This window comes from Mixophyes fleayi, chromosome 10, assembly GCF_038048845.1.
Source record: "Mixophyes fleayi isolate aMixFle1 chromosome 10, aMixFle1.hap1, whole genome shotgun sequence".
NCBI lineage: Eukaryota > Metazoa > Chordata > Amphibia > Anura > Limnodynastidae > Mixophyes > Mixophyes fleayi.
The window spans coordinates 75473930-75485807 of record NC_134411.1 but is presented as its reverse complement, the minus strand read 5'-3'; positions in this window follow the sequence as shown (position 1 = coordinate 75485807).

Here is an 11878-nt window from a genome sequence, read left to right as displayed (position 1 = left end):
TCCCATGCCCGGTGGATATAAAGTGGATGGGGAAGAGGGGCCTTTGCTGGCCATTCCTGGTTACTTGGTTAGAAGAGGAATTGGAAAAATCACAACCTCCTGATATTCTTGTTTTGCACCTCGGGGGGAATGATGTGGGGAAGACAAAATCATTGGCCCTCATAATAAGCATTAGAGAAGATTTACGTGCTATTCGGGCACGATGGCCTACAATTAGGATTTGTTGGTCCATACTGGAGGTTTCCCATTCGCCCATCTACACTTACTAGATTATTAAGAAAAATTAATAGCGTCACGGGGAAACTGGTTAGAGAATTGGGGGGGGGTAGAAATTTTCCACCCATCCATTAAGGTGGATAATACACACCTTTTTCGGCCGGACGGTGTTCATTTGAATAAAGAGGGGATGGGGTTTTTCATCAGGGAGATTTATGAGCAATTAGGTTCGTGGTTTTGTTCTCGTAGTGGCGGGCTGGAAACCCGTTAAAGGGTACCAGCTATGGTAGGAGAGCGGTGCAGTCAATGACTAGTCACAACGGTGGTTAGGATATTTGGCCGCACGTCACTGCCCCTTTCAAGTAACATTACTCTTGATCCTTTTGAGTGGAGGATCCCTTGGCGTGCTTTGCGTGGCCGTCAATGTTGAGTCCAGAAGGGAGCAGTCATGCTGACGCCTGTTTAACACCGGCCAATGTTAAGGGAGTATTCCTTGGTTTAGTTTGAATGCCATTTGGGCATTGCAGTATTTGGTTAGATGATTAGTTGTTTAGTTGACTGCAGTTTGCTCTCGCCACCACCAGGCGACTTTCATTTAATTGGTTTATGATTAATAAAAACTGCGACCTTTTTGCCAAAGTAGCTATACGTGTCTGTGTCTTTATTTCATTAGTTTAAGTGACACTTTTAAGGTACGAAGGTTGGTAAGGTGCGTGAAGGAAAAGGACATTAGCCATATGCGTTTTATGTTAAGTGAAGCCATTTTAGCTGAGAGCACTTAAAATGCATGGATTATGTTTTTCAGGCCCTTACCCATTAGGGGTTAAAGTTGTTTCATTCCCAGCCAATAGAATCCATGGGGAGTGGTTTCAGTCACCTCATTAGAAACTCCCATGGGCTTCTAGATCTTTCCTTCCCGGGATTTCACGGATGCCTCCCTCCCGCCCAGCTAGTTATTGTTTGATTCTAACAATCTTTTTTACAGAGGAGGCGCAGTTGGTGGGAGAGCAGTGCAGTCAACGAATAGTCACAACGGTGGTTAGGATATTTGGCCGCACGTCACTGCCCCTTTCAAGTAACATTACTCTTGATCCTTGTGAGTGGAGGATCCCTTGGCGTGCTTTGCGTGGCCGTCAATGTTGAGTCCAGAAGGGAGCAGTCATGCTGACGTCTGTTTAACACCAGCCAATGTTAAGGGAGTATTCCTTGGTTTAGTTTGAATGCCATTTGGGCATTGCAGTATTTGGTAAGATGATTAGTTGTTTAGTTGACTGCAGTTTGCTCTCGCCACCACCAGGTGACTTTCATTTAATTGGTTTATGATTAATAAAAACTGCGACCTTTTTGCCAAAGTAGCTATACGTGTCTGTGTCTTTATTTCATTAGTTTAAGTAACACTTTTAAGGTACGAAGGTTGGTAAGGTGCGTGAAGGAAAAGGACATTAGCCATATGCATTTTAAAGCAATTGCACCACTGTGACAGGCCAAACAAAATGGCTGCTGACCTCCATTTTATTGTTCTTGTACTTTTATTGTGTGTATAATGAAATACTTTAATAACCAAGGCAAAGCCGGGATATGTCTATATACATATATCAGCTGCGCGTTGTCTCAGTGCTAACTGCGCATGTACTGGAAAGTCCCTTGTAACTTCACTGCTATTGCACCTGCGTAGAATAAGTGAAACTGTTACGCATGGCTGTACCAATAAGAAGTTCTTATTTATGTTTATTCCTTATATGTTAGTTATATCCGGCACCCTTAGTTTCCTTTCCATAAAAGAAGATTTTGCTGCGACACAAGTTGCCTCATCCTGGACCGTCGGTAACGGTGCCAGTCATTTGTCTATCGAGTGAGAGCGAGAGAGAGAGAGAGAGTGGGGCCCTGGATAATTGCTAAGTAAACATATTCAGCCTCGGACTGGCCTGCCGGGCAGCCGAACTATCCACCGGTAGGCCCGGCGGGGTTGAAGCTCCGTCCCCTCCGCTGTTAGGGCGGAGCTTATGGGGAACACATCTGAACAGAGTTCAGATTTCTTCAGATGTCGGCGGCGGCGGGACCACTTCTGTCACAAACACACTACCGGCGCGGTAGTGTATTTTTTATTTCAGAAAGGGAGGAGGAGTGAGCTGTCTTCCTGGTGTCACGGCCGCCCAGAGGAGCAGGATGCTGGAGCTTTCAGGTAAGTGAGTGCCCTCCAGCCAGCCAGCCTGTCATTTTTTTTTTTTACCAGACATTTGTATGTACTCATACATTGTGCAATATATCTCTGTTCTTGGCCCACTAATGTACTAAAGGAGCATTGGGTGTCAGAGGCAGTGTGGCATCACACCTGCAGAGAAGTAGTGCAATTGTACAATATGGTTTTATGTTTCACTCTCTCCCCGCTATTTCCTGGATACTTGCAAATTCTGGATGTGATTTACTTTTTGACGGTGGTTATTTTCTTCCTGCTGCAGACCACAAATATATGTATGTCATCTCTATGGTTTTATAGCATTACATTTTGTCTATTTCTTATATTTTAATGGGACATTATACAGAATAATTCTTACTCTAAATCAATGTGTTTTATAGAGCTTTGTTAAAATGTTTATGCATAAAGTAGACCTGGCACCTAAACACAGTGGAAGCATCCATTTTATGGGCTGAAACATTTTGCAGCCAATATTTTAGGAGGCACTGCCTAACTAATGTATTCATGAGGTTGGACTTCTATCCATGGCTTTTCTGGCTTCTTTAAAGGGCACATAAAAGACTATTATTATTAGCAAGCACAAGGAACATTACACAAAAAGAGGGGAGGGTAGCAGGTGCATTCTGCTATGAAATGTGATGAGGTTTTGGTCAGTTACATCTCTAGTCCAACAAGCCACAGCTAACCAATGTCACATTCCATGGTGTGGAATCTGCATCACACACACATACAATATTCTTCTGTGACTGATTGGTCAAACTGTAGCAATAAGTCTCATTTCCGTGTTGGTGGATAGACACTGTCCATTTGATTCCGTACATGACATTTTCTTTGACTTGGCTGTACTGTAGACCACACTCCCTTGACTGGCCACAGCCACTCTTACAGTTGGCCACACTCCAATGTAGTGGGCCCCTATCACTGCATTTCCCCGGTGGGCCCTTCATGCCCCAGTCCGACACTGAACATATTACTCAGAGAACTATCAAACCTAAGTATATTATTATTATGTTTTTGCTTGTTTGCAATAAAAAAATTGATATTTGAACTTTGTGGTCACGACTCTTTAACTCCTTGCAACCTGATAGAACCTTGAAAACGTTTCACAGGAAACAACCACTCATTAATTAGGGATTGAAAATAGAGATGCATGATTGCTGATTGCAATATGTAGAGTAATGGTTCCCAACTTGTTTGGTGATATGACCCACCTATAGATATATATATGCCCCATTATTAATTTCTTCTATACACACAAGTGGTAGTATTATGTAATAAATAGATCAGAACAATACATAAAAATAAGTGTTTAAAAAAGTTGGTACATTTGTTTTAAGAAAAGGAACATAACCTTATGCTAATATAAACGGCAGTTCACAATTGCATCTTATATTCTCACATATCCCTTGTTGGGCATGTTTTTACTTAGTCACACACAGCCTCTGTAATATGTAATATGTAATATGAGTAATATGTTTACTTAGCAATTAACCAGTGCATCCCAATCCCAATCAGCAACAGTCAGCCTCCAACGACCAGACTGCTCCCAACCAGGGAAGCCGCCAGCGGTCCACATCACCACACCGCTCATCACCATGAAACACCGCCACCCTCCTAATGATATTAACCCTTGTGCTGCCAGCCTTGTTTTGGTGTGAGAAAAAGCGTGGGGTCTCCAAACACTTTATGATAACCAGCACTGGGCAAGTCAGCCGCGGCTGGTGGCACTATCGCATAGAAACCCACAGCATGTGGTTTGCCTGTCATAATGACAATCCAGCCCCAGGCTGCTCAGCACTGGTCTGGATCTCCTAGGGAGTTGGGGTCCACCTGTGGGATACTCTGCCCCATGCTGGAAGCACTAACGCTCTTCCCACACCATGGGCCATGGGTGTGGGGTAATGAAAGCATAAAAAAAAAGAAAAAATTAATTAAACACAATTCTAGTTTGTGGAACTACAGGTCCCAGACAGCCAGGCTACCAATAACAGTCTGGGCATGCAGGCACTTATAGAACTACAAGCACAAGCATACCCATTGCAGCTAAAGCATGCTAGCACTGGAACCACAAGAGCCAGCATGCCCTGACACCCAGGGCCCATTGAACCATGCAGTGCCACATACTAGAATTTAAGTAAAGCAAACACCTCTTTTATGCCACATAATTTCATTAAAAATAATAAAATCCCAGATATACTTACCAACAGCTGTTGATCCTTAAAGCTTGAGTCCATAGTAAAGCCCAAAACATTCCAAGGACCTGTAGCTGAGCAAAAATAAATACCATCCTAAGTCCTGTAATTGTCCATAAAATTCAAACCTTAAAAATATCCCACAGGTAGTTGTAAAAAAAAATCATTCTTGAAGAACCCCAGAAAATCTTTAAGATATGGCATGGCAAAAAAGATACCATAAACATCACAATGATACTTAGTTACTCTATGGAGGAACACACACAGCAAAATGAAATATTGAAGAACTATTCATAAGCTAATGGGGTTTTCCATGCTTCCCACTGGCAGCGTGGGACCACCAGACCCACTGGCTGAAGTTAAACTAGACCCCTAGCTGGTGCAATAGATATTGCAGAAAAACAAGTAACTTTGAAGTGTACGGAGCTTAATACGTCCGTGGCTGCATGCGCTGAAGTTTGGCATGCCCCTACTGTAAAATGGCTATGGCAAAACGCCCTTTCCCCACTCACTCCCCAATCTTGGATACTGTAGTAAGTGTCCTTTGCACTCGCAGGCGCACAGAACAGGGCTGCATTCACGGCCGTATCTGATGGTTCTGGGCTTGCGTAGCGTGATTTTGCGGACAATACGCTTCAAATTGGCACATACATGCCTTGATGAATCAGGCTCTATATCTGCACTCTTCAACTGTCCAATATTTGTCTGAGAGTGAACTTGCAAACCTACTTGGAGGCACTGAGGAATCTAACTAACTAGTAGTATCTGAGCAATATGGTTAGCAAGTAATGGTTCTGGCAAAGGAGTGGGTGAAACTATTCTGTGCCTCCAGCACAATATTCACCATTTAGCAGGTTTTGTCTAAAACTGGCCCTAACTGCTGAGATGGGTGAAAACTATAACATTGTTATGCTGTCTAGGGCCCCATTTATTCTCAATCAGGCTTTTGCATTACAGTTATGGTAATTGCTGATGCTTTCATAGACTTGGATATTGTTGTATATAAATGATTGTATGGCCTGTTACAGTATCGGCTCAGGTGGGGGGGGCAGATTGCAGGAATCGCAATGCAATGTATTTATTAATGAATGTTTTATACAGGCAAGTGTTGATACATTATAATCCACTACTGCAATAATGGCATGAATATGTTGTGAATTAGGAGGAATACTGGACTCATTTTTAGATCTGAAATATATAGGATTCTGTCATTGTGCTCAATCAGTGGCAGAACTACCCCCAGAGCAGTATATGCTTTCAGTCAAGCTGTGAAGGTCTTTGAATGCTCAGTAGATAGAGTCCATAAACTCCCCTGTGCCTATTGCAAGTTAGCAAGATATATACTAGTTCTTTTCTGATGTGATATGGTATTTTTATGGTATGGTATGGTATGGTATGGTATAGTATTGTATGGTATGGTATGGTATAGTATGGTATGGTATGGTATGGTATGGTATGGTATAGTATTGTATGGTATGGTATGGTATAGTATGGTATGGTATGGTATGGTATAGTATGGTATGGTATGGGATGGTATAGTATGGTATGGTATGGTATGGTATAGTATGGTATGGTATGGTATGGTATGGTATGGTATGGTATGGTATGGTATGGTATGGTATAGTATGGTATGGTATGGTATGGTATGGTATAGTATGGTATGGTATGGTATGGTATGGTATAGTATGGTATGGTATGGTATGGTATGGTATAGTATGGTATGGTATGGTATGGTATGGTATGGTATGGTATAGTATGGTATGGTATGGTATGGTATGGTATAGTATGGTATGGTATGGTATGGTATGGTATAGTATGGTATGGTATGGTATGGTATGGTATAGTATGGTATGGTATAGTATGGTATGGTATGGTATGGTATGGTATAGTATGGTATGGTATGGTATGTTATGCTGATCAGTTATGTTGTTGTTATGTTGGTCTCTTAATGTTACTATGTTAGATGCTGTGTACTAAATGGATATTTATGCAACAAAACACCGGCCCATCAAGTCAACCTATTTTGGATCTCCTGCGATCCCTATTTTATTTTTGAAATTGATCCAAATAAAGAACCGCCAATCTGAAAAATCCCTCCTGACCCAATATTGCAGTTCTATTTCTCCTTGGATCCACTACTATTCTTCATTTTAATTAACGATCGTAGCCCATGATACTCTTTTCCACTAAAAATTTGTTTAACCCCTTCTTGAACATATCAGTTGAATCTGTCATCACATCCTTCCCTGGTAGTCAATTCCACATCTTTTCTGCCCTTACTGTAAAGAACTCTTCCTTTGCTGGTTGTGAAACTTCTTCTCCTCTAACCTTAGGTGGTCACCATGTATCCTGTGCACAGTCCTATGTCCCTCTCATCTCCCAGCTCGTGTCTCTCTCAGCCTGTGTCCCTCTCATCTCCCAGCCCGTGTCTCACTCGGCAGGGGATGGCCAGGCTTAGCTAGTCAAACCCAGAGAAACTGATCAAGCAGGAAGGCAGTCTCAGCACATAACCAATAAATAAAGGCTGCCGGCTCGGCTATTGATTACAAGACCTGCAGGTCTGCCAAGCAGGATCTGCTGCAGCTCACAATGTGCACACAGCCTGTCACTGCTTCCAGGCGGCCTCAGGAAGCCATCGGCCTACCGGGAAAAGTCCTGGTAAGGTCTATGTCCAATCTACCTCTGGTAGTAGTGTACAGTAACCAGTGATGAAATGAAAAAGCACTGAGCCATCTTCATTGGAAAAAATAAATGATGTAGCTTCATTTTATTTACAGTCCTGCAGCCATACTTGCCAGCCTTTGAAATCTGTCCCCCGGGAGAGCACAGAAAACAGGTAATGTGGCAAGGGGTAGGAAGGGGGCGTGGCAGCATTGTCACATCAGCATAGCTCCGCCCCCCTGTTCGGCAATGCCGAAATTCATAACATTGAATAACGGTGAGGGGCTTAATGCTGTCATTAAGCCCATCCCCACTATTCAATTCCTTGAATTTCGCAATTTTATAGTGAATGCTGTAAGGATCCGGGAGGTCGCCTACTCTTCTGGGAGCCCAGGAGCCTCCCGGAAATTCCGGGACAGTAGGCAAGTATGCCTTCAACTCTCTCTCTAGCACACATGACTTTGTTTCAATAAAAACCATGTTGATTTGGCACATTACAAGAAAATAATCATATTATCCTGTAGAAATTCTGTAGCACTAAACACTTTTTGTTTGCACCACTTGTCTCAAGAGCTGACATGCTCATAGTATCGGAATGTTTCATCTACATTGTTTCCCCATTTTAGTGTACTTACACTTTCTCTGTTTCCACATCTCTTTTAGCGTCGTTCTCAAATACACCCAGTGCACATGCAAATACAATTTGGAATACATGCACAAAAGACTTATACACATCATGTATGCGGATAAAATGAATACTGAAACTTATAAAGACGTAAATATGAGAAAGCGGAAATATTTTATTTTACTTTTTTTTTTTAATAGAAGTGCTTTGCATTATGGAGACTTGTAATTACAAAATTAAGAAATATTCACTGTAATCAAACTTATGCTAGCAATAACATTCAGTGATGAAGGGTGGGCAGGTCACCATGGATTACATAAGAATGTGAGAACGTGTTCCTGGAGAAATGTACTATACGGGTGCTAGTTGTTATTCTACCATCTATATATTGATGTGATCCATATGTTGCTTTTATCTCGCTAGGCTACAGGGGATGAAGAGATGGACCATTACCACACAACTGAATATTTTTGACCAAACGATTATTAAGCCTGCCACCACGTCAAGGTAGACTCTTGCAGCAGGGCCCTAACCTAACATTATACTATATCTTATTATAGTCTATTTCTTTTTTATTCAATCTTTTGATAAATATTATCATGCTTTTACTAACACCTTACGATATCTTACCTTACTTTGTATCCATTCAATATTCTTACATCTTCCTAATCAGCTCATGTATTCTAATAGTGTCCTATGCAATACAATATTTTATCTTCAAATAGCCTGTTGTAATCTTCTTATTAACTGTTTGAATATTCTAATATATTTTATTCTTTTTAATTCAATATATTTAAAATGGTATTTTTCTGACTTATCCTATCATATACTAACATTATACCTGTGTGTATATCACTAATAGAAGTGTTTCTATTTGTTCATATAATATATGATAATTATTGTATCTCAGTTGCTGTTTTTAACATCTTTATTCTAGTTTACATCCTGTCATGTTGTACTGTAATATTTTATCTGCTAATACCCTGTACTATATAATGGTGTTACATGAGTTCCTACCATATATGATCTTATTATAGCTGATTATTTTGCTAAATAAGAGTCATTTAGTTTAATCCTTTGGCCAAAAATATACATGGAAACATCTAGAAGTTCCAGCAATCACTGTAATATCTAGGCTTTGTGTATCGTTATATATTTTTAATGCAGTTCTCTCAGCACCTCTAAGATGTATTTACACTCATAATGTTGTGTCTGTGTCTACATGTTTACTTTTATCCTCTATATTTAAAAAATAATTTTCGATGAATTAATATTGGCTATTTTTGTTGTTATTTTTAGTTGATACTCCAGAGCAGGACACAGGGCCGGTAACAGGGAAATGGAAAGGGATGAGGCGGGTAACACAGACGACACGGTCTCCTGGAATATCGTCTTATTGCTCCATCATGATGGTTATTGCGGTTTCTTCGCCAAGCCCAGTGGTGCTCGTCTCTCATCACCTAAAACAATACAATAAGAAAAATGTGATACAACATACGGAGCCAGAGGGCCACACAAGTGACTATGAGGGTCACACTCAGATCACAGTCTGCTAGTTGGACATCCATGCTCTAGAATAGAGGTGCACATCTTGTGGGGTCCAGAATCTGTATTTTGGCCCTGTGACTGTCAGATATATAAAACATACTATTGGGAACCACAGTTTTGTTGACCACCATTGCTCCTGGATACAGTGCTTTTAGTCCATATTGACAATAGGAATATGATGAATAAAGATGTACATGCACAAAGAGGAAAGTGTTCCCTTTTATATTTAACCACAAACGTTTGATCTATTTCCTAGTGACAACATGCACAGATCTATGAGCCAATGCTTTACAATTTAGATATTCAGAGCAGGATACTGGCAAATAATAGGAGAGATCTCCATCTATGGATGGACAATATCATTATGTTTCATGTTCCACAATGTTGGGTGGTTACTGTTTTAGTGCCATTGTCTCCATATCAGTTCACATTCAGAGAATCCCCGAGACAGACCAGTCCTCACTGAGCCACGTGTCCCCCAGGAGTCACTGATGCTGACTGTGTGTATATAAGGTGGTAGGCAGTGGAGGCTGTGGGTGGATATTATTATGCTAGTCTCAGCAGCAGTCTTTATATGTCTGCATGTGGTGCTACATGTTTCTCCCAGACCATATGGTGACTCCATTGACATGGGATGTGAGGTTGGCTTGAAGAACATCACATGATGTCTCTAGGAAGCGTGTACCCTCCTATCTGGGGTCAGTTATATGTACTATGTTGTACCCTGTCGTTGACAGCACAGTGCTGACAGCTGTGCACTCACTGAGCACGTAACACGTACGCTTCTCAATACGCACGGCAAACCAATATTAAACCAATATACTTTCGTTCATCCAATTATACGACTTTGACAGTCCACCCTTTGATAGTACAATAAACTACCACCTTAAAGATGTTATATGCAGGATCTCAGTACCACGTTTCATTGTTATGTAATACAAATCCCCCTTGGTGTATGTCCACGCTGTTTGTAGATCTAAACAAGTTATCATAAGAAAGAGTCTTAATCCTCTAAATGACTTCTTCTTTTACTATAAACCGTACACTTCTGGAGCTTGGAGATAACCTTTTGTATGCCCTTCAAGGGTGCAATAAAACACTTAATACATTATTTGGAAAGGTACAGGGTACAGTAGAATGTGTATCAGCTATACAGAATTCTCTACTACAGTTCTTCAAGTTTAACAGGTTCTTCTGTCCAACGCATGTCTTTAAGCTCAGAATACTTTTAAACACTTCATGTTCATCAATAGCATCATCCTATGTCTAGCAATAATGTCATATGCAATCTCCTTGAGCTTGCGTTAATATGCACACATCTAATAATGTCACCAGTTCTTTTCATCAACACTTGTGGGCGGGCTATTGTCTGTTCGTTCTTCCCAGTCTCTCAATACTCAGATTTAACAGTGATCGGCTTGCAAAGCATTGGGAGACTTCAGACTAAGGGACCTAGGTGTCCTACTTTTTCCCTTAGTGACCTCCCACCTATAGTTCGGGTACCTCAAGAATATTTAGTGGAAAGAGAACTAATCCTACTTGATATACTCACTGAGGCACGTGTCAGCACGCCCAGCACTTTGTTTGGTCTAAAACCTTACCCTCCCAAGAATGATAATCATTCTCAAGGATGCCTGCTCGAGTCCGGATATTACTGAACTTGCATCGCTGGGTGTATCTCTTTTTTTAACTATGGGGTCACCGTACTTACGGACGTAATGCTACTCAGACAATAGCCCCTCACACTTTCTCCAAGCTCCAAGGTTTCCAAATTTTCCTTTACCCCTGAATTGAATAGAGTAATTGGCTGGACTGATTATGCTACTAACTTCTTCCTCCCCAATACCTCCTTATCATTACCTGAACCAGTCTCTGTCACCTGCTAATAATCAAAAGAATTAACCGTCCTGAGAAGAGAGTGAAATGAGAGAACACAAAACAGGAAAAACTACAACTTCATGCTGGACAACAGTCTTAGCCTTTGGCTCAGGTGCTACTAACTGCATTCGAGGCCTTCCAGTACAAACTCATGAGTGCCCTTGGACCCTTCTCTGAGTGTTGGCCCCTCTGCAGTGGGTGGTATGGGCACTAGTGTGTCTCTGCTACCCTTGAAGCCGTGAGGCTGGTAGCCTACACCTGGTACCTGTCTGGCAAATAACCTAAGCTTAAGAAATTACTGCTCCACAACTTACTCTCCTGATCCAACATCCTGACAGTTAGTGTGACCTTTCAGGAAACAGTGTTTTGGACGTTCTCAGTTGCTGACTCACTATTTACCTTTTCTCAAGGTCTAACCTAGCCTTCCAGTTACAATCTCATCTCACGAGGGGTCAAGAACATTTAAAAAACTGACAGGTTAGGAGTCTGCCCAAGGGTGATCTCTTGGTAGCGGGAAAGGACTAGTGGCACTTCAATCAAGTTCCAACTCTTATTCTATTC